General features: G+C 41.5%; 1 long non-coding RNA gene across 1 annotated transcript; it reads right to left on the reverse strand.

Annotated features, from left to right (window-relative positions):
• Positions 1–747: 747 nt before the first annotated feature.
• LOC142785220 (uncharacterized) lies at positions 748–5417 on the reverse strand. Its single transcript, XR_012888874.1, has 2 exons — positions 5224–5417; positions 748–1073 (listed from the first exon to the last, which is right to left on the reverse strand). It is a non-coding gene; the product is annotated as an uncharacterized LOC142785220 (long non-coding RNA).
• Between the last annotated feature and the right edge of the window lie 15767 nt (positions 5418–21184).

Consider the following 21184-nt stretch of genomic DNA (forward strand, 5'->3'; position numbering starts at 1 on the left):
AATGTCGTGATTACCATGTTTGTATGTGTCATTTACCTATGTCGTCTGTCTGCTTAACGTAATACCAAGTATGGTACATGTGTAGCTATAGAAACGGCCGCGAGCGCATCATGAGCGTAGCATGTAGTCATGCTGTTACATGACACGCATCTCATGATTATCATGTTTGCACTAGCCACACACCTTCGTCAATCATTCTTGCACTGTATTGCCAAATTTGGTATATGTGATGCTAGCCGAACGGCCGTGAGCTCATTATGAGCGTGGCATGAAGTCATGTTGTTACATCCCTACTGAAACGTTCCGTAAGATGCGGAGACCTCAAGTACGGAATTATTGGAATATGGAAGACGTATGATGCGGACTCCGCATCTTACGGAAAGACGTATCATGCAGAAATTACTGAAATGTGTGCATGTTACGTCTGAATCTAGTGCAAAGCAATATAATGTGTAAATTGAATAGACGTCCACATCTTCAGTACATGCAATAGTGTGTATAAATCACAATAATTCTTAAATGTGCATGATGAGGGATTGAATCATCGGCATCTTTCTAATTGTCGTGATGCGGAAGCAAAATTCCCTTTTAAATAAAATACAGTACAAAACTACTAAATTAACATGCTAGCGATCATTAATGGTGGTTACATTGCAACACATTAATGCAGTGTTCTATGCAAGACTTAAAGAACTTATAAAGTTATTATTATCAATAGAGAAGCATTATTATACACATCAGCCCTGCTACAATCAATATATTTTTTTTATTTGGCTGTATGCTCCAGCTGTGAATAGTGACATTGCAAAGTTGATCAAACATAAATGAGGTGACAGCACCGTAATTTCACGAGCTCCACCTAAGCCACAGGATGGTGGCACAAAACACAATTTAACAGCAATTTTAGAACGAAATGTTTAAACATAAATAATAATCAAAGCACTGTGAAAGTGTGGCGCTGTGTTTATCTCATGAATGCCTTGTGGAGATCGGTGAAATGCTGCTTGAGGCTCCGGCACCACTGTAAATTTCGAAGGTCACTGCCATAGAACTTATGTGTCCTTCATAGGCACCTGGAAATGAAAATAATTGGCACAAACAATGTCAGAGACACATGTTAGCACAATAGTTCACATGCACAAGAAATATAACACACAGAATGAAACTGAAAATGTAAGGCACACAATCCTTCATGTTATGCATATGTGAATAATAGAAGGAATGAGTGTATAAATTAGTTCTGCCACATCAAAAAAAAAACAGCATGCTTATCACAGTGAAAATACCTAGGTTGTCACGATTTTCAATGGTAGAGATAATCGATTAATATGTCCTTATGAAATTATGATTTAAATGCTTCCTGCACAGTAAAACTTTAGGAACTGCAAGTGAAAGCTCTCAATGTACATTTAATAGTGTGTGCATGTACATCTGCTGCCTTTATACAATACAGTTTGTGCACAAAATTGGCATCTTGAACAATTTTGAGAGTTAAACCTATGCAACTTATGAAGGTTAAAATCACCATGAAAGCAAGCAGGACCAGGCAGGTGCCATTAAAAATCTGTGCAAGCCAGATAACTATAACCGAACTGCACACATATAGGGGAGCAAGAGTAACAGAAATTCTGCTGCTGACCCGCATGTCGCAGTATCAAATCCCGGCTCCATTTCCGATGGAGGCAGAAATGCTGTAGGCACGTGTGCTCAGATTTGGGTGTACGTTAAAGAACCCCAAGTGGTCGAAGTTTCCAGTGCCCTCCACTACGGCGTCTCTCATAATCATATAGCGGTTTTCGGACGTGAAACCCCACATATAAATCAAGAATAACAGAAATAAACTTGCCAACAGAAAAGTTGGGTGCATGTGCTATCTGTAAGTGCTTACACCTTACTACATACAGCATGCTCATTCCATTTTAAATACCGATATTGAAAATAACTGCTCTATTAGGAATGTAAAAGGTAAGGTAGAACTGAACGACTCTACAAAAAGTGGCCCTATTATGACATCACGTTTTCTTATAACAAAATTGACTAAGACTCTCAAATATCATTATGCAAGGAAAAAATCTTCAAAAGAACAATCAAGTTTGAAATCATAATTTTTAATATGGCTACTATGACTATAACCAAGAAATCGACCTCAACATGGCTAATGTTAGTTTTTAAGGCCTATGTTCACTAGACAATGAACTATACCACAAAAAGCACAGCGTTCAGGCAAAGCACCACACAAAAAAGCAGTCCTTTTTGTTATTACCTACAATGCCTTTAAAATGGTATTTTTACCTCTACTTTCCGCTTTTTATCTAAGTAACTGGTGTGAAACAAGTTAGCTGAAAATGCACTGTGCCTCCAATACCTGTTGGTTGAATCTGAATTTTTAAAAAATGAAGCTTGCACTAAATTAGGCTCCACAAGCCTTGGAACAGCGAGACTACATGACTCTTAGGACTACTTTGGTTACTTGTGTTTTGTTTCTGGGCCTAAGCTTAAAAACAAGGGCTTAACTGAATTGCTGCTAACAAACAAATGCTTTCGAAATTGCCCGAGCATCAAAGGATGCTCAGCCATTTGTTGTTTTTCGCACTGGGCTATTCTACACCAAACATACAAACCATACTGCCTGGCGACCATCACAGATGTATAGTTTAAAAAATGACGGTAATTTACTCTTCTGAAAATAGTTATTTGCAGAAATGTTTTGAAGAGAAAAAAGTAGTGGTCACGTGGGCACCTTCAGAATTTCGCAGAATGTCGTGCGGGTGTTATTTGTGAGAAAAATTTCAAAGTACCGCTTTTTCTTGCCATATCAAATTCGATCTACATACTAAGTAAAGGTGCTTCTCAAAGTATTTGAAGCCGAGTAACATTAGTGCAATTTTTCCGCTACATAGGCTTTGAAGAATTCAGCCAAACTGTTTATCGTTTGCATTTCCTGTATGGCATTACTGCAGTTTGTATGAATATTTGAGCCACAAATACTCACTGCACAGAAGTTATATTTCGCGAAAAAAAAAATAATGTTAGGTCCAGATTACAAATATCACTATATAATCGTTTTTGTCCACATTGAGATGCAATTTGAGCTGTGTGTTTTTCTAATTAAAAATTACTTTTATGTGCAAGTTTAAAGCAAATAAACAGTTCTTGTTACATGGCAAGTGTTATCATTACAATTTTTGTTTAAATGAGGAAAATGATTTTTGAAGTCTCCTATTGAGGGCCATGGGGAACTTCAGAACGGAAGCTGTCGTATATCAAATGCAGAAAACAGCCATCATAAGAAAACTTCAAAAATTCATTTCTACTTTAAGACAAAGTGTAATCATATAACTTGCCATATAAAGAGAACTGCTTCCTTGCTTTTGATGTGGCAAAAAATTGCACTAATATTACTGAGCTTCATGCACTACACACATTCACCTTTACTTAATACCTAGACCGAATTCGGTGTAGAAGAGGCAGTATTTTTGAAACACTTTTTACTTTTTACAAACAACACCCAGACGACATCCTGGGAAGTCCAGAAGGCACCAACGTGGCCTTATATTTTGTTCTCTGCGATATACTTTAGCATTTTGCTGTTTTCAGAAAAATACAGTAAATGAGCACAATATTTTTTTTTCAAAACACATTTGGGACGGTTGGCAAAATGGCTGGGATGTTTGATGCGTAATTGCCTCACTGCCAGCATTTATTCTTCCGAAGCTCAAGCTATCACCTTTCTGTTACTGCCTCCCTCACATACAATGCCAGCATAGGAAAGGAAAAGAAAGGCAGGTCCGACAAAGTTCACAAGGCAAGATATTTTCATGTTGGATAAATTCATTACCATAAACAGCAGCAAAATAACATTCATTTTGAGTAGTCCAAGACACAAGCTATGTACCAGCATACTAAGAGCCAAGCACAAACTTTCCATTTGAACATGTGTGGTGATAGACAGGAAGCACTTATTGCAAGCCTGATCAGTCTGTAATTAACTGAATGAAGTACAATGTACTGTTCAATCCAACACCACATAGGCATCTTTGCTATAGCAAAGCCATGTGTCATTGATTCATGCACTAGATGGGACAATGCAAATGTAACAAATAAGGTGAAAAAGAAAACAAGGGAAAAAAAAGAAGAAAAGGGGGGATGCAAAGTAGGAGCAGTGTAGCACTACTTTTACTTTGCATTCCCCATTTCTTTCTTCTTTTTTCTTCTTTTCTATCATTTATCTTTTTTTTGCTTCACTTACCCCCAACCTCCGACCGGAGAACTCTTTGTATCATTGCAACCTAACATGAAAAGAAGCAAGGGCTGCACTCTTCTGCGTTATAGGTTTTTTTTTTTCAGACAAACATTTCCAACAGGCACACACGCCTACACCAAAAGATGATGTCATTACTGACCCCATTTAAACTAACACGCCAAGGATGACAAGGTGACTTCTAAAAAATAGGTCCTCCTATCGCAACATCGGCCAGCCTGTCTGAAGCACTTGTACTGTTCACCCTGATTACCCCACTAGATGTTTCCATCTGTCGACTCACATCTTCATTTTGGATAACACTAAGACGAGCTTACATTGATGAATATGCACGAAAGTTTAGTGATGTATCATGTATCAGATCAAGCAACTCTGTTAAAAAATTATTGATAGCTTGCTTTCAGGCTTTTTATACTGTAGCCTGAAACTTCGTAATGTCTTCTATGCACATGAACCAGATTGACAACGTAATGCACAGCATGCTTAAGAATACTGAGAGGAACAAGATAACGACAAAACGACCAGCCACCCAAATTTTTCGCTGTACATGTTTATAAAATGTTCATGTACCCCAAACGAGGTGCTTATGATACAAGCCGAAAAAACCTACAAGTAGGGCCTTGGAGTCTTCTGGAAGTAGACGTGTTGCATTTTTTCTGTAGAGGGCTTTACACCCATAAGTGAGGAACAAAACTCCTGTATAATGAAGAATGTTGGCAGCTATCAGTTATAGAAAAACCTAATGCAGCTAATCTTCCCCGACACATCTGTACATTTAGAGAGGTGACGTAGCTTCTGTGATTGTGGCAGTAACTCCAACAGGACCAGTGCGAAAATTGGCACTACTTGGCTAGACAAATGTCCAAACATGCCTGCCCGACTCCGTCTAGCCATCCTGGCTGAATCTGACACATGATTTTTTAACTGCTGGCTTGACAAAAAAAAACCACTGAAGCACTCACAATTCACAGCGTGAAGTTCCTCTGGAGTGGTCAACTTCGTCTTCTGCGATGAAAGAGCAGCACAGTGTACTGATAAGGCACTCCTTGCAATGGTTTTCAGTGCCACACAGTGACCTTGCTGCTCCTGTCGAAGAGAGCTTCGGGAGCTTGGAGGGTGCTTGCTCTTTTCTGGGGGCTGCGGCCGCTCCTCGTTTTCTGCCAAGGTCAACCTGCACAAAGTTGTAGACGAGGCTATAAGAGTTGTATATAATGATATACAAATTTTCGCTGAACACACATTTCCTCATGGCACACTGAGGAATTTCTTATAAAACTTAAGGCCTCGCATATGCAAACATTTACAATCGATCCGAAGATGCATTCGACTCTAAAGGAGCAAGTTTGTTATGTAGTGTATATAAAGAAAGGTCATTCAGCACAACCACAACTACAGTTGCACACGAAAACGACATTTTACACGATCCTGTTTATTTACATGGTCCATTTTATTTTATTTAGATCTGGTCTGCATAAACTCTTGAACCGGGCACCATATAGGTTGAAAACACACACAGAGTTTGAGACAAACCTAGTTTCCCGTGGAGCATCCTCTTGCACTATAACAACACATCTCAATCTAGTTAGTTGGTCAGAACGAGGTGAAAACAGCTCGCACTTGAAAAGCACGGGCAGAAGGAATGACGCCTGCACCTTGTGCTCCCTGTACATTCTCGTTGAGGGTGCAGTTTTCACCTTATCCTTATGCAATTTCGCATTTATAACATTGTTCGCTGCATAATCTTTGTGGCGTTAAAGTGTGTGATACCGTCATGTGTATCCCATGTAATATATAAAAATAGAATAAAAGATAGCTTGATTCAAAAATAACAAAGTGCATCCAGCGCCATGTCCTGTAGCCATTCTTTAGGCAAGTGGCAGAATGATTTATTCTTCAAAACATATCTTACTTGTAACCACTACAAGAGCTAACTCGTACACTGGCACATTCTGTTTGCCTCTTCAGATTGTAAGGTACCTTTTTTACACGAGAAAATCTTCAAGAAGAATAGAAGTGTTGTTATTGTGAAGAAAGAAAAGTAGAAGAAAAAAAAGATAACCTGCCCTGTACAGGGACCAAGCCTGCGAACTTCGAATAACATGTCCGATGCTCTATCAACTGAGCTACCATGGTGGCTATCCCTCTTCCATTTTGTACGGTATATATGTGCATTTATACACGGAAGAGTCAGTCAGCGCTGCCTGTTATCATTATGGCGAGTGTGGGGCACCTTTTTTGCCTACTGGCAATTACATTACGATTGCAATTACGTTACGATTACTTCCAATATCCCTACACTTCTTTGGCAGCATTATGCATCTGTCAGTTCTCAGAAAATCTGCTAGTCACAGGAGGAGGCAATAGTTCGCCCTCCCACCTGAATGCATGTACTTGAACAGATGCACAACTGATCAAAAAAAAAACAAGTTATACACTGCTAAGATTACTGAGATTCACTGTTTCAGATTCATGAGTAAAGGAAGGAACTATAAATTTAAGGGTTTGTTGTCTTTGTTGAACACATTATAATGAGAACTAGCAGAAAATGATGCCAAACAAACTATAGGGGAAGTTATCAAAAGTAACTTTAACAAAATTGTGAAAAGAAAAGTGAACAAAAACGTAATTTGGCAACGTTTTTTGACAATTGAATTGACATTACTTTTCATAACATCATTATATTTTACTGGGTAATGTTGTCGGATAGTTCTCATTATTAGAGTGGTCAGTAGGCTGACAAAGAAAGTATATGGCATTGATACTTCTTTTGAACACCTAATAGTTTGAGGACCTTAAAAGAGCGGAAGCTACTTTGAGTAGACAAGAATATTTAGTTGGAGCGAAAAAAAAAACGTACACACATTTTTACCCGGCTTTTTAACCTATTTTGAGACATAAAAGTGTATGCTGCCAGTAATGTTAAGTACCATTATTTTGTCGCACTATGCACGGTAGCAGGTGTAGTTAGAGTGGCGATAGTGAAGGATTAATCAAGCACGCCACCAATTGCGTTCACATCAATGGTCGCGTATTTTAAAAATAAACCTGCTGTATAGTAAAAAAAATTTAGAGCATTTATGATTTTATCCAAATCAAGTTAAACCGACTGGGTAAGCAAACCATTTGCATAAAATCAAAAGGCATAAAGTGATTTATGTATTATAACTATGTGAACAATTTCAGCAATGCAGGGCAAAGTGACAACAGTTCTATTAAAAACCCCTCTCATTATGACATGCATGAAAAGCACCACACCAGAATATTTTATAGTGCATGTAATATCGAGACTACTATACTGTCTATTGACCTTTTAGAAGAAGGGCATCTCCTTCACGTTCAAGGGGAAACCACTTAGCCTTTTCCTGAGCTTTTCTGTGAATATTTCCTGAATTTCAGATATCATTAGGATTGATTTAGAGTGAACAGATTTTGCTTACGCATTGAAACCTAGTTCTGTATGTAACTGCAATTATGGGTGCCAAACCACCTCCAATTAATTTTTAACATTTAACCCATTTTTTAACTGCAGCAGCACAACTAGCTGTGGGTGCCCAAAAAGTAGCTAGAAACAGTACCTTTACCTCTTTGAGCCTTTCGGAAGTGTTCAGCTTCTCAGTGCTCACCTTACAACATTTTTTTTTAAATACGTGTTTGTGTGCCCACTACTCTGGCTCGTTGTACAGTGAGGAGGAGCACATGGCAAGAAGAGACAAGAAAGAAGCATTGCGAAAAAAAGCGAAATAAGCGAGGACCTCTTTTGTATCGTACAATGTGTGTAACATTACTATTGCGACAACATATAGACAAATTATCACGGCTATGCATCCATTGTAGAGTTATACACAGCCACAACACCACGACTAAATTTTACCGTTATGTTGGTTTAGGATCCCTTTATAGTGGCAAGCTAATGATATCTGCATTTGTTTGGCACATACTAAGATGCAGTGAAATGTGATATGGCAATCTCATTTAGAATGCACGTCATGTGGCTTCATTGTATATGTGGCCACAAGTAACTCTGGTTGCAAAGCAATATGGCAGAGTCTAAACACACGTCACCGACCACTCCAATCGGAACTTGCCTTTGCTACTTGCCCATTATCATCCCAGCAAAAAATGAATAATTGAATATGCTACAGATATGTGCTAGCTTATGCTAAGGACCAAGTATGAAGGGTGTTTTGTCATTATTGAGATCAGTTATTTGTTCAAGAACACTTGCTGTCAAACACAAATACATTGCTGTCGAAGCATCAAGACTCAAATATAAAGCAAAAAGAAGTGCCTCTTTAAAAATTACAGGCCACAAGGCAAGATAAATATTTGATATACTTGGGATGTAAGGCACGCACAAGAGGTGCTTTATACTTTTCCTTGTGTTGAAACCTGCTTGCTTTACTCACCCAACACACCTGTAAAGATGCTGTGAAAACACCAAGGAGCTGATGCAGCAAGGTTGAACACATGTCCAGGGATTCCACCATTCCTAGGCAGCCCTACAGCCTCCACAGTCCTGCAACCATTTGTAAGATAAATATAGTTCTACCCAAAGTTCTTGGTTTACAGACACACATGCAAGACGCATAACCACTATATAGGAAGTGTGCATGATAATGCGCTGGGTAGCAAAACGGATACCAATATCAAGTATCCCGGCCTGCTGCTTCTTTCTTTCCGTTCTTCATTAATCCATGGTTAATAAATGTTTCCCCAATGTGAAGTGTACTGGCAGTCCGGTGAAGAATTGCAATGTATTTCAAACACAGTCCGATTCATGGCAAGTAAGCATGCAATAGGGTTTTGTCAGCTGTTCGAGAAAAGACCATGAAGTTTAGCTAAAACCCATGTTTTTATAAACACCATTCAATTTGATATAAAAGTTGTGAGCATTATGTAAAGGAAGACGGATTCATGTTTAATCAATGATTTCTTATAATGTACTTATATGAATGCAACTAACTGAATATGAAACGATAATTTTTGCTCGAGAATTTAGAGTTATGAACACTATCGCACTTGCCAGCTGCATCTTGTCCAAAACAGCGGCAAGATAGGCTAGTTTCTGTAGGTGAGCAGTAATGAGCAGTGCAAAGTAACAACAAGAAACACCAGTAACAACAGTATGGGGCAAGCACAGACTGCCAACTGTAGAATTTATTGCACAAAAGTTCGCTGAATATCAGTCAGACAACTCGTGCAAATGAAGGTCCAGTTGGGAATGAACAAGTTACGAAATCAACAATGCCTGCTTTCACTAACAGGACCCTCATTCACATAAAGTATGCAGCGATAGGCCCCTACTGAGGTACGTCAAAGCATGATGTCACTGGCACATGTAAAAGGTGTGGCTGGAAAACCACTCCCGCTGGTGGCTCAGCCCGGTACAGTCATGCGGTGTTTGGGGCAAGTTTTAATTTTTCAAAGCTTACACTTCACGTTACAATGTCGACATTAGCTGTAGTATGTGTCAGCAAACATTCAGCTGTGTGGTAAACTGTGTGGTAAAACATTTGCCATGCTGTCTGTTTATCTTGAAGTGAACACACGTGGTGGCCTGTGCGAGCAACAGCGGCATAGTCTTCAAAAATGTACACTGTTGATTGCGGCATGAAGTGTGCATTGAGAGGTATTGAGAATATCGGTTCACCTGAGAATACTGTGTGTGGTGTGTGCAGTGTCAATAACAATGTGTCTTGTTTGCGAAGACGTTAGCACTCATGGCAGGGACCGGTCGATGAAAAAACTTGATTTGACATTTTAGTCAAGGTAAATATGCACTTGACGCGACAATCTGCGAGTGGGTACATCTAGTTTGCGCTGTGTGCAGAAAAAAATTGCAAGGTCACCGGGCTGGAAGATACCATTTGCTGAAGCTGCATGTATGAATCGCCCCGACGAGTACACAAGCTCAATAAAGGTATAACTCATTTTATCGAAGGCCTCATATGTCTTCATGTAATAAGCAGAGATTCTTGTTTCACATATACTCAGTACCTTTACCGCTCGATATTCATGAAGTGACAATGCAAACAACAAGTTTGTTAGGTCCTAAGGGAGCAAGGTAATTATGCAAATAAGTTGTAGGTGTCAGACGCAGCGATGTAACTGCACAAAAGATTACGTATATATTAGGCTACAGGTTTAGAATCGCATACAACTCAGTGGTCTATCAGGAACGTCACAAACAACTTCCTTGCCAACCATCCCTTGGACAGAGGGAGGGAAAGGCTGGCACGGTGCTCAAAGTGACGTCACACTATTTGCAAACATAGAGAGGTTTCTTACTTAGGCAACATTTTGCACAATATATTTTTAGATGCAAGACTGTACTCATCCACATTGATCATACTGATGTCTTTTGTTGTTACTTTGTGCTGTGAGTTACTAGGCATTTAGTCTTCATGATCTTTAAAAGCAAATTTCAGTGTTCTCTCTCATATTGCTGAAAACTGTGTTGTTGCATAAATTGGGTAAAAAATCAACACAGAAAGGCTGTCACAATAAATACACCAACATGGGTATTCTCCTGCAAACAAAAGTCGGCACTGGTCCTGTCATTACCCGTCTTCCTTCTCTCTTTGCCTTGTTTTTGCTGAAACAGCCAAACACCTGATGAGTTAGATGAGAAATATTAACGCATCAAAATTATAAGTGCTTGCATCAGCAACTACACAACAGCGTGATAACCGCACCCCTGCCACACAGCAGCGAAACATATTTTGAACATGCTGGCAGTGTATTATTTTATAAAAAGCAACTCTGGCAGATTACAAAATCTCACATTGTGCATGCAAGTTTTCTTCAAAGTCAGGCGTACAATGTAGGTGCTGGCCGGTACATTATTAGTTAAAATCAAAGGCGTCTTGCAGGTACACATGCAGATTGCACGAACACCTCTCTCTCTCTACACTAGGCACACACATTATATCTTTTAACAAGCACACGCCACTGTTTAGGGGCATAATAACGCTCTACCGTGAACGTATGCTAATCAACCCCCTTAGGCGGTTGGCTAGGTGAATCGAGCCAAGTTACAAATTGTATCGCCCGCGAACGTAAACAAAATGCTGCTTTGCATCAAATGGCACTGCAGGCTTCGTTTAATCAACAACGTAGCAAGCGCCATGTGCGTCTTCCTCACTACATTGCACATATGAAAAAATCGATCACCATACACATGCATGTTGCCGTAGTTGTCTCGAATTAGCTCCAGTAAGGCCGCGCCGATGCACCATGGCTCTGCTGGCGTTAGCGTTATCAAAGCGAATCGGCAACCGCACTCGCAAAGGCGCGTAAGGTTGCCGTTTCACGACGCCTCGTTCGAGTGCAGCAACACACACTTGCACTGAGTGGCATACTTGGTCTACATAAAAAAGTGTCCCCCTTACCTTTAGTTTCTTTCACACTGTCCTGAGGGAAGCGACCACAGGCGTCAGCCGTCACCTCGGAGTCCTTGGAGCGCCCGCCCAACCCGCCGATTCCTTGGACGACTCGCACTTGATCCGCACTCGAACAACCGCGGGAATAGGGCGCAATCTTAGCACATCACACGAACGAGGAACGGCGCTTCCTTGCGTAAATTTAACATTTCGTGCTCTCGTGTGTAGCAGCGCGAACACATAGACGCACCGAAACGGCATGCCCATGAAAACAAAGAAGACAAACAACATGTGGCTTTAGCTGTGAATGGATTTGACTTGGATATCTGTGTGAGGAAAATAAAAAAAAACACCTGTCGCTACTATAAACTGAAAAAAAAGTATGTTATCTGGCAAAATAACTTTAAAAGTGATAAACGGTTATTCAAAAAACAAGTTACAACTTATGAATATTTTCCAGGTCTTTGTTTTGTTTTTGTTCTAGCAGACGACAGCTTCCTACTGCTTCTACGACAGACGTAGTGCGGTTTCACGTTCGGTGCGTGTCGCCGACGCAAAGCTCTACAGTAGTGATATCAGAGTTATCAATTCTCAATGAATCATAGGATGGCTACAAAGCAGTAACATTTTGACATAGTGCAGTACGGAATGTTTCAAGGTATGACATTTCTTTGCTCTGAAGCAAATCGAAGCAAGCCGGCCGGCGCAATCAGCTGATGTCGCCACTACGCGAGGCATGGTCGTGCGCAATAGCGTCGCGCCCCGCGCTCGATTTGTCATCAAGCGATAGAGCTACTAAGTGGAATACAGCTAGATGCAGGGATTAATGGCGTATCACTCTAATTCTCTGTGGTGGCCGACTCAATCGCAAGAGAGCCCTGGGAAACAACCTTCAACTGCTCAAGCTTGTGTGTGGGTGTAAAAATACTTGTTTTCATCCGCGGTGGGGCAGCAATCTGTAGTTGAAAGACATGCGAAAAGCATGTGACGTATATACAATCCCAAAACACATGCACACAACAATAGATACGATCGCATATCGTACATAAATATGCCAACACATAGCGTGTAAAAAGCAAAATTATATACATAACTTAAACTTAGTGCGCTCCTCAGCGCGAATAGCTTAGCAGCATTCTTTCGCCGGCACTCGCACGCGTCGGACGCAGGAATCATGGGCTCCCGCGGAGCGGCAAAGGTGGTCCTTGGTGGCCGCGGAAACAGGATTACAGACGAAAGTGACAAGGATTATGAGATCATCTTGCCGAATCTTCCAACAGGACGTATTGTTGTGAACACAGTGTTTTGCACGGTGATATTCGAGTGAGGCCTTTCAAGGTCGAAAATTTCCGAGACGCTCTGGACAAGGAACGACTGCTTCCTGACGTAATTGCATTGGGCGCCTACCAGATCAACCATGTGTGGGCCGTCACCTTTAACAGCCAGGAGGCGACGAAGAGGTTGACTGAACTGAAAGAACTCCAGGTCAAGGGACGTCGCTGCCTCGTTATCGACCCTCAGGAGCAGAAGGTGAGGCTGCGGCTTCACTGGCTGTTACACGGCGTTTCGGACGAAGATGTCCGCACGGCGTTGGCAGCGTTCGGGAAAGTTACAGAAGTGACCCGGGAACGCTGGCGTGTGGAAGGAGTCAATGAGAAGAATTCGACGACCCGCACTGTTTTCATTAAGCTGAAAAGCGGTATGAAAGTCGAGGACCTGCCTCATCAGTTACGAGTCGCCGGTGAATTAGCCTTAGTGGTAGCCCCAGGTCGGCCTATGCAATGCCTGCGTTGCAGCGGAGCAGGACATGTGCGTCGCGAGTGTAAGGTGCCTCGGTGCTCGCGCTGCCGGCGTTTCGGGCATGGGGACGCGGAATGCGTCCGTTCGTACGCCGCAGTGACCGCGTCAGCGGAGGCCGAAGATGCGTCAGAACACATTATGGACGTGACAGAAGCAGAGGACGCGGCTGAAGGTTGCGGAGATCAAGTCGCAGAAAATTTGAACTGCACATCTGCAACATCAGTAGACGAATCTACACCGGCACCTGTTGATACTCAACCAGGTTCTGCAGCTGTATCGACCGATACAGCTGACAATGCGGTGACAGACGCAGGCTGTGAAGTAGACGGAGCGTCTGCCCATGCGTCGGAGCAAAACCAAGTTGTCGATGGTGCCTCCTGTAGCGTTGGTTTCGACACGAAGATAGAAGGAAACACGTGCAACGCCAGCCGCGTCTCTTGGCCCAGCGGTGCCGTTTCAGCCATTAAAAGACCATTGGAAGACCCTGTAAAGACGGCAGACAAGAACAGTGCAAGTAGCGTGGAAGAACCACCGGCAAAAACGCCGACTGGCAGACGCACCAGCATGAGAGCAAGAGCTGGTGGCACCACGGACAAAAAAGCTGTAAACAATTCTCTTCTACTGTGCAGTGAAACCGGGCGGTCGGACGGTCCTGGAGGCGTCTAGCGTAGCGCTAGACGGGCAAGGTAAGCGCCATGCTCCGGGCCTAACTCCTCCACATGGTTGTAATGGCGCCTCAAGTATCATTTAGCTTCGCCACGCTGAATGTTAGAGGCTTGGCTTCAAAGAAGAAGCAAAGCCAAGTCTACCGGTTGTTATTGGAAGAAAATCTGGATGTGCTTGCAGTGCAGGAGACGAAAGTTGAAGGCGAGGAGGAGACTGGGAGCATGGTGCTTAAGTTTACATCACGGTATTTTGCCACTGTGAGCCAGGCCATAGGCATATCAGGGGGATGTGTTCTTTTTGTTAGAAAACTGCCAGGATTAGTCATAGAAAATGTCTTTTCTTGCTCTTCAGGCCGAGTAGTATGGTGTGATATTGTTTATTGTGACACTGAATGGCGCATTATATGTGTTTATGCTCCAACTATTGGCCACGAAAGATCGGGTTTGTTTTCCAATTTACGACAACATATGTGTACTGGTAGGAAACTCTTATTGGTGGGTGATTTCAACTGTGTCTTGAATGAAAGTGATAGATCAAGCAGGCGCAACGTTAAAGATAGAAGCAGTGATGTCCTGGCACAGGTGATTATTGAACACGAATTAGTAGATGTTGCGGAGTGTTTGCATAGCTCCCGAGATGTGAAGTATACCCACTTTCAAGGCACAAGTAATGCACGTTTGGATCGACTTTACCTTACTGCAGATGCGATAACCCAGTGTAGCAGTTATAATGTTGTCCCTGTTTCCTTTTCAGATCACTGTCTGGTAAAATGCATTATCGGGCCAAAAAAAGAAAGGAACGCCTTTTCTTGGGAACAGTGGAAAATGAACTCTAACCTCTTAAAGGACGAGTCGTTTAGCGCATCAGTTATTAAAGAAATAAGTAATATTAACAAAGAGTGTATGGACAAAATAGGAGAAGAATGGGAGCTATTCAAGCAGCGAATCAAAATAAAAGCAATAGAGAGATCTAGCGTTTTATCTTTTGAATCTAAGAAGAATGAGAAAGAGCTTAGACGAACACTTGAGAGACTAACGGCTCTTGAATGTGAAAAACCTGGAGTATATGGTGATGATTTGCGGAGTATTAAACAGAGGATAGAGGTATATGAGGAGGAACGCTATCGCGGAGCGCTAGTGCGAGCCAGAGCAGCATCAATGACTGTGGATGATCGCCCGACGAAGCGAGCGCTTGGATTAGAGAAGAGTCATGCCAGACGAAATCACATAGATGCCATTGAAGTCAACGGTATCGAAGTTTCGGACAATGAGAGCATAGGACGAGCGTTTGGCAAACACTACGAAGGACTCTTCGCTGCCACGCCCATTGATTCAGAGGAATTTAAGCAAGAGTTCCTTAGCAGAATGCCGAAGTTGTCAGATAACACCAAATCAGCTTTAGAGCTATCTATAACGCCGACGGAAGTAGAAAGGGCTATAGATAAAATGAATCCTGGTAAATCTCCAGGGCCGGACGGGCTTAGTGCTTCGTTTTATAAGGAGTTCAAAAATGAATTATCCCAAATACTTGCAGATGTCTTCAATCAAGCTTATAAACTTAATGTCCTCCCTAGGTCCTTTAGTGAAGCACATACAGTTTTGATACCTAAGACAGAACACTCGGAGAAGTTAAAATTAGTTTCTTCGTATAGACCGATATCACTAACTAATTGTGATTACAAAATTTTAATGAAAGTACTAGCACGGCGACTTCAAGGGGTAATCAAAGAATTAGTAGGGCCTCACCAAACATGTGGGATTATGGGACGCTCCATTGTGACTAATATACACAAGATGCGCTGTGTGCTCGAGTGTAGCGATGCCAATCAAGTAGGGGTAGCCATTCTACAGATTGATCTCGAGAAAGCTTTTGTTTGTGTTTCCCACAACCTTTTGCTTGCCATTCTTGACCATGTCAACGTTGGTTTTGTAATCAGAGATGGAGTATCTATGGCATACCAGAACTGCACAACCCGACTGGTAATCAATAAGGCGCTAGGAGATACAATTAACATAAAACGTTCTGTTCGTCAGGGCTGCCCGCTGAGCCCCCTACTTTTCAGTTTATATATAGAATCGTTGTGCTTAGCAATAGCTCAAAACAGTTGCATCCGTGGCTATAGATTACAAGAATCCGAAGTTAAAATTTTGGCATATGCCGACGATGTGGCTGTTTGTTGCATCGATCAAGATAGTGTTACCACTACCATCAGTGTGGTTAAAAGGTTCGGCAAGGCAACTGGCAGTCTAGTAAACTGGGGAAAGCGTCTGGGTTTCTGGCATGGAGAGTGGTCATCAAAACCAGACTATTTTGCCAATGTTAAATGGGTGACCACACCTGTCAAGTACTTAGGGGTGCCACTGGAATTTTATAAAGATAATGAGAACTACTGGCAAGAACAAGCGAAAGAAATCCGGACGAAAGCTAATAGATGCAACGGTAATCATCTTTCAGTGTTTGCTAGGGCGACTGTCTGTAATCTTTTCTTTGCCTCAAAACTTTGGTATGTGATGCAAGTATTGCATTGTTCAAGGGCAAACATACAGAAGTTCCATCGTATCTTCGCAGTGTTCGTGTGGGCTTCGAACTGGGAGAGATGCAGTCGAACTAATCTGTTTCGAAAAGTGAAACACGGAGGGCTTGGTTTAACACATCTTTTCATACGCCAAGTCGTAAATAGGTTCTTTTTTTTTCGCTACACAGGGGACCCTTTCTTACGTACAGTGTGCCAAATGAGACTGACGCGGGCTTTACCTGGATATGTGGTTAGCACGCATGACATGACCGGGGCTGTGCGCGGGTATCCTAAAGAGGTTATTCTAAGTGTACGGTTTTTATCTGTTAGATTTTCCAATGAATATTTGTTTTCAGTGACTCAAAAGAAGTTGTACAAAGATGTATGCGATGTTGTTTTACCTGAACCGCTGTACCGTGCCATGTACGCTGGAGGTGAAGGGAAAGATGTGCTTAAAAGAGTGAAGAGAATGCAAGTGGCTCCTGGCGCGAAGTCTTTCTTTTTCAAGCTGCACACAGGTACACTATCAGTCAGGACATTTCAAGCAGACCGTGGTTTTTACTTAACTTGGGAGACAAATTGCCTTATCTGTAAAAAACCGGAAAATATTGACCATGTTTTCTTACATTGTTGGGAAGGAGTATATTTTTGGGATGTACTTCAAAGGACGTTACAGAAAGAATTACCTTTAAATTCATATGGTATAAGATTTCTGCCAATAGTGGACGAAGAGGGAATGCCTTTTGATTTGATTATGCTATGTGGACTTCACTGTTTATGGCGGGCCCGTATGGCGGGTTTCTATCGCGATCAGGATGCACGGCCTGCACGAATGTATTTCCGTGAATGTATGGCCAAGTATGTTGAACTGCAGAAAACTCAGGAGATTTTACCTGAGTGGTTGTCGAGGATGGAGCCCTTGGCAGCACTTAGGGAATTTTAAGTTTCTGCCGGACTGTTACTGCTTGTTTTTGTTCTGCTTGTGGTTTGATGTATGCGCCTGTAAACAGGCAATAAAGCAAAAAAAAAGCGAATAGCTTAGCAGGTTAACGCATTCAGTTCACGTACGCGAGTACAACTGAGTTGCGCAGGTTCGAGTCCCGCCAAGTCTAATTTTTTTTGTTCTTTTTCAACGTTTTTATTGCACTGCTATCTTTTCTAATGCCTTAGGTTCTAAAACAAAATAAAAGCAATATTGCGTTCAAGTACGTATGTGGGACTGCGTTTTCTGCGCAACAGTTATTAGTATTTTTATTTTCATTATTAATTTTTTTATTTATTTTATAATATAACAAAATTAAGGACTAAGGGGACCATTGGGTCTGCTTGATTGGGAAGGGACTCGAGAAGTGAGAAAACTCAAACCAAAAAATTTATTTGAGAAAAACTGAGCATTTCACAGCCGGACCAGTTTCTTCAAGGGTAGGCCCTAGGTATGCGCGAGACTTGCTATATGACTCATCTCAAGTTGAGGGAAGGCAATATCACCGAGAAGCAGTTCCAAAATATATTTTGGTGGATGTTTTTTTATTCCTCCAAAATAAGGGCTGCACAATTGTGATCGAGCCAAACCAAGAATTGCGGGCACGAAGTCATGAGACAGAAAATGAATAATGTTGGTTGTTTGAAAAGTTGCCCTTAATAAAAGGAAGAGTTATGGAGTGCTACGTAGCTTAACTCGCAGTAGGAATTTTATATATACATATAGATAGTTTAAAATGGACAATGTTGCAAACACAGACATTGGTTAAATTTCTTTGCAGCACAGTTGAAGCATCTATGTAGAACTGAAGCATCAAGAGAAGCTCATGCGTCCGCACTTTATTGCGCTTTACATAGCTTGCATGCATTCATGCAGCCATGATATGATATATTTTAAAGCATTTGTTTAACCTATTATCTTCTTATTCATTAAATCTGGCCCATAAGTAGTGTCTTATGTAGCACTACAATTGAAGCGTAATCTGCATAATGGTTTGAAACAGTGCTTTTGAAAATCTCAAAACGACCCAGCTCTATACACGACCATCCGTGCATCAAACTCATCAGGTGTTTGGCTGTTTCAGCACAAACAAGGCAAAGAGAGAAGGAAGACGGGTAATGACAGGACCAGTGCCGCCTTTTGTTTGCAGGAGAATACCCATGTTGGTGTATTTATTGTGACAGCCTTTCTGTGTTGCTTTTTTGCCCAATTTATGCAACAACACAGTTGTCAGCAATATGAGAGAGAACACTGAAATTAGCTTTTAGAGATCATGGTGACTAAATGCCTAGTGATTCGCAGCACAAAGTAACAACAAAAGACATCAGTATGATCAATGTGGACGAGTACAGTCTTGCATCTAGAAAATATATTGCGCAAAATGTTGCCTAAGTAAGAAACCTCTCTATGTTTGCAAATAGTGTGACGTCACTTTGAGCACCGTGCCAGCCATTCCCTCTCTCTGTCCAAGGGATGGTTGGCAAGGAAGTTGTTTGTGACGTTCCTGATAGACCACTGAGTTGTATGCGATTCTAAACCTGTAGCCTAATATATACGTAATCTTTTGTGCAGTTATATCGCTGCATCTGACACCTACAACTTATTTGCATATTTACCTTGCTCCCTTAGGACCTAACACACAAACTTGTTGTTTGCATTGTCACTTCATGAATATCGAGTGGTAAAGGTACTGAGTATATGTGAAACAAGAATCTCTGCTTATTACATGAAGACATATGAGGCCTTTGATAAAACGCGTTATACCTTTATTGGGCTTGCGTACTCGTCGGGGCGATTCATACATGCAGCGTCAGCAAATGGTATCTTCTTGCCCGGTGACCATGCAATTTTTTTCTGCACACAGCGCAAACACCGAGATGTACCCACTCGCATATGGTCGCGTCAAGTGCATATTTTCCTTGACTAAAATGTCGAATCAAGTTTTTTCATCGACCGGTCCCTGCCATGAGTGCTAACGTTTCGCAAACAAGACACATTGTTATTGACACTGCACACACCACACACAATATTCTCAGTTGAACCGATATTCTCAATACCTTTCAATGCACACTACATGCCGCAATCAACAGTGCACATTTTTGAAGACTATGCCGCTGTTCCTCACACAGGCCACCACGTGTGTTCACTTCAAGATAAACAGACAGCGTGGCAAATATTTTACCACACAGTTTACCACACAGCTGGATGTTTGCTGACACATACTACAGCTAATGTCGACATCGTAACGTGAAGTGTAAGCTTTGGAAAATTAAAACTTGCTCCAAACACCGCACGACTGTACCGGACTGAGCCACCAGCGGGAGTGTTTTTCCAGCCACACCTTTTACATGTGCCAGTGACATCATGCTGTGACGTACCTCGGTAGGGGCCTATCGCTGCATACTTTATGTGAATGAGAGTCCTGTTAGTGAAAGCAGGCATTGTTGATTTCGTAACTTGTTCATTCCCAACTGGACCTTCATTTGCACGAGTTGTCTGACTGATATTCAGCGAACTTTTGTGCAATAAATTCTACAGTTGGCAGTCTGTGCTTGCCCCATACTGTTGTTACTGGTGTTTCTTGTTGTAACTTTGCACTGCTCATTACTACTCACCTACAGAAACTAGCCTATCTTGCCGCTGTTTTGGACAAGATGCAGCTGGCAAGTGCGATAGTGTTCATAACTCTAAATTCTCAGGCAAAAATTATCGTTTTATATTCAGTTAGTTGCATTCATATCAGTACAATATAAGAAATCATTGATTAAACATGAATCCGTGTTCCTTCACATAATGCTCACAACTTTTATATCAAATCGAATGGTGTTTATAAAAAACGTGGGTTTTAGCTAAACTTCATGCTCTTTTCTCGAACAGCTGACAAAACGCTATTGCATGCTTACTTGCCATGAATTGGACTGTGTTTGAAATACATTGCAATTCTTCACCGGACTGCCAGTACACTTCACATTGGGGGAACATTTATTAACCATGGATTGATTAATTAAGAATGGAAAGAAAGAAGCGGCAGGCCGGGATACTTGATATTGGCATCCGTTTTGCTACCCAGCGCATTCTCATGCAAACTTCCTATAGAGTGGTTATGCGTCTTGCATGTGTGTCTGTAAACCAAGAACTTTGGGTAGAACTATATTTGTCTTACAAATGGTTGCAGGACTGTGGAGGCTGTAGGGCTGCTTAGGAATGGTGGAATCCCTGGACATGTGTTCAACCTTGCTGCATCAGCTCCTTGGTGTTTTCACGGCATCTTTACAGGTGTGTTGGGTGAGTAAAGCAAGCAGGTTTCAACACAAGGAAAAATATAAAGCACCTCTTGTGCGTGCCTTACATCCCAAGTATATCAGATATTTATCTTGCACCTTGTGGTCTGTAATTTTCAAAGAGACACTTCTTTTTGCTTTATATTTGAGTCTTGATGCTTCGACAGCAATGTATTTGTGTTTGACAGCAAGTGTTCTTGAACAAATAACTGATCTCAATAATGACAAAACACCCTTCATACTTGGTCCTTAGCATAAGCTAGCACATATCTGTAGCAGATTGAATTATTCATTTTT

The sequence above is a fragment of the Rhipicephalus microplus genome, unplaced genomic scaffold, assembly GCF_043290135.1.
Source record: "Rhipicephalus microplus isolate Deutch F79 unplaced genomic scaffold, USDA_Rmic scaffold_19, whole genome shotgun sequence".
Classification (NCBI taxonomy): Eukaryota; Metazoa; Arthropoda; class Arachnida; order Ixodida; family Ixodidae; genus Rhipicephalus; species Rhipicephalus microplus.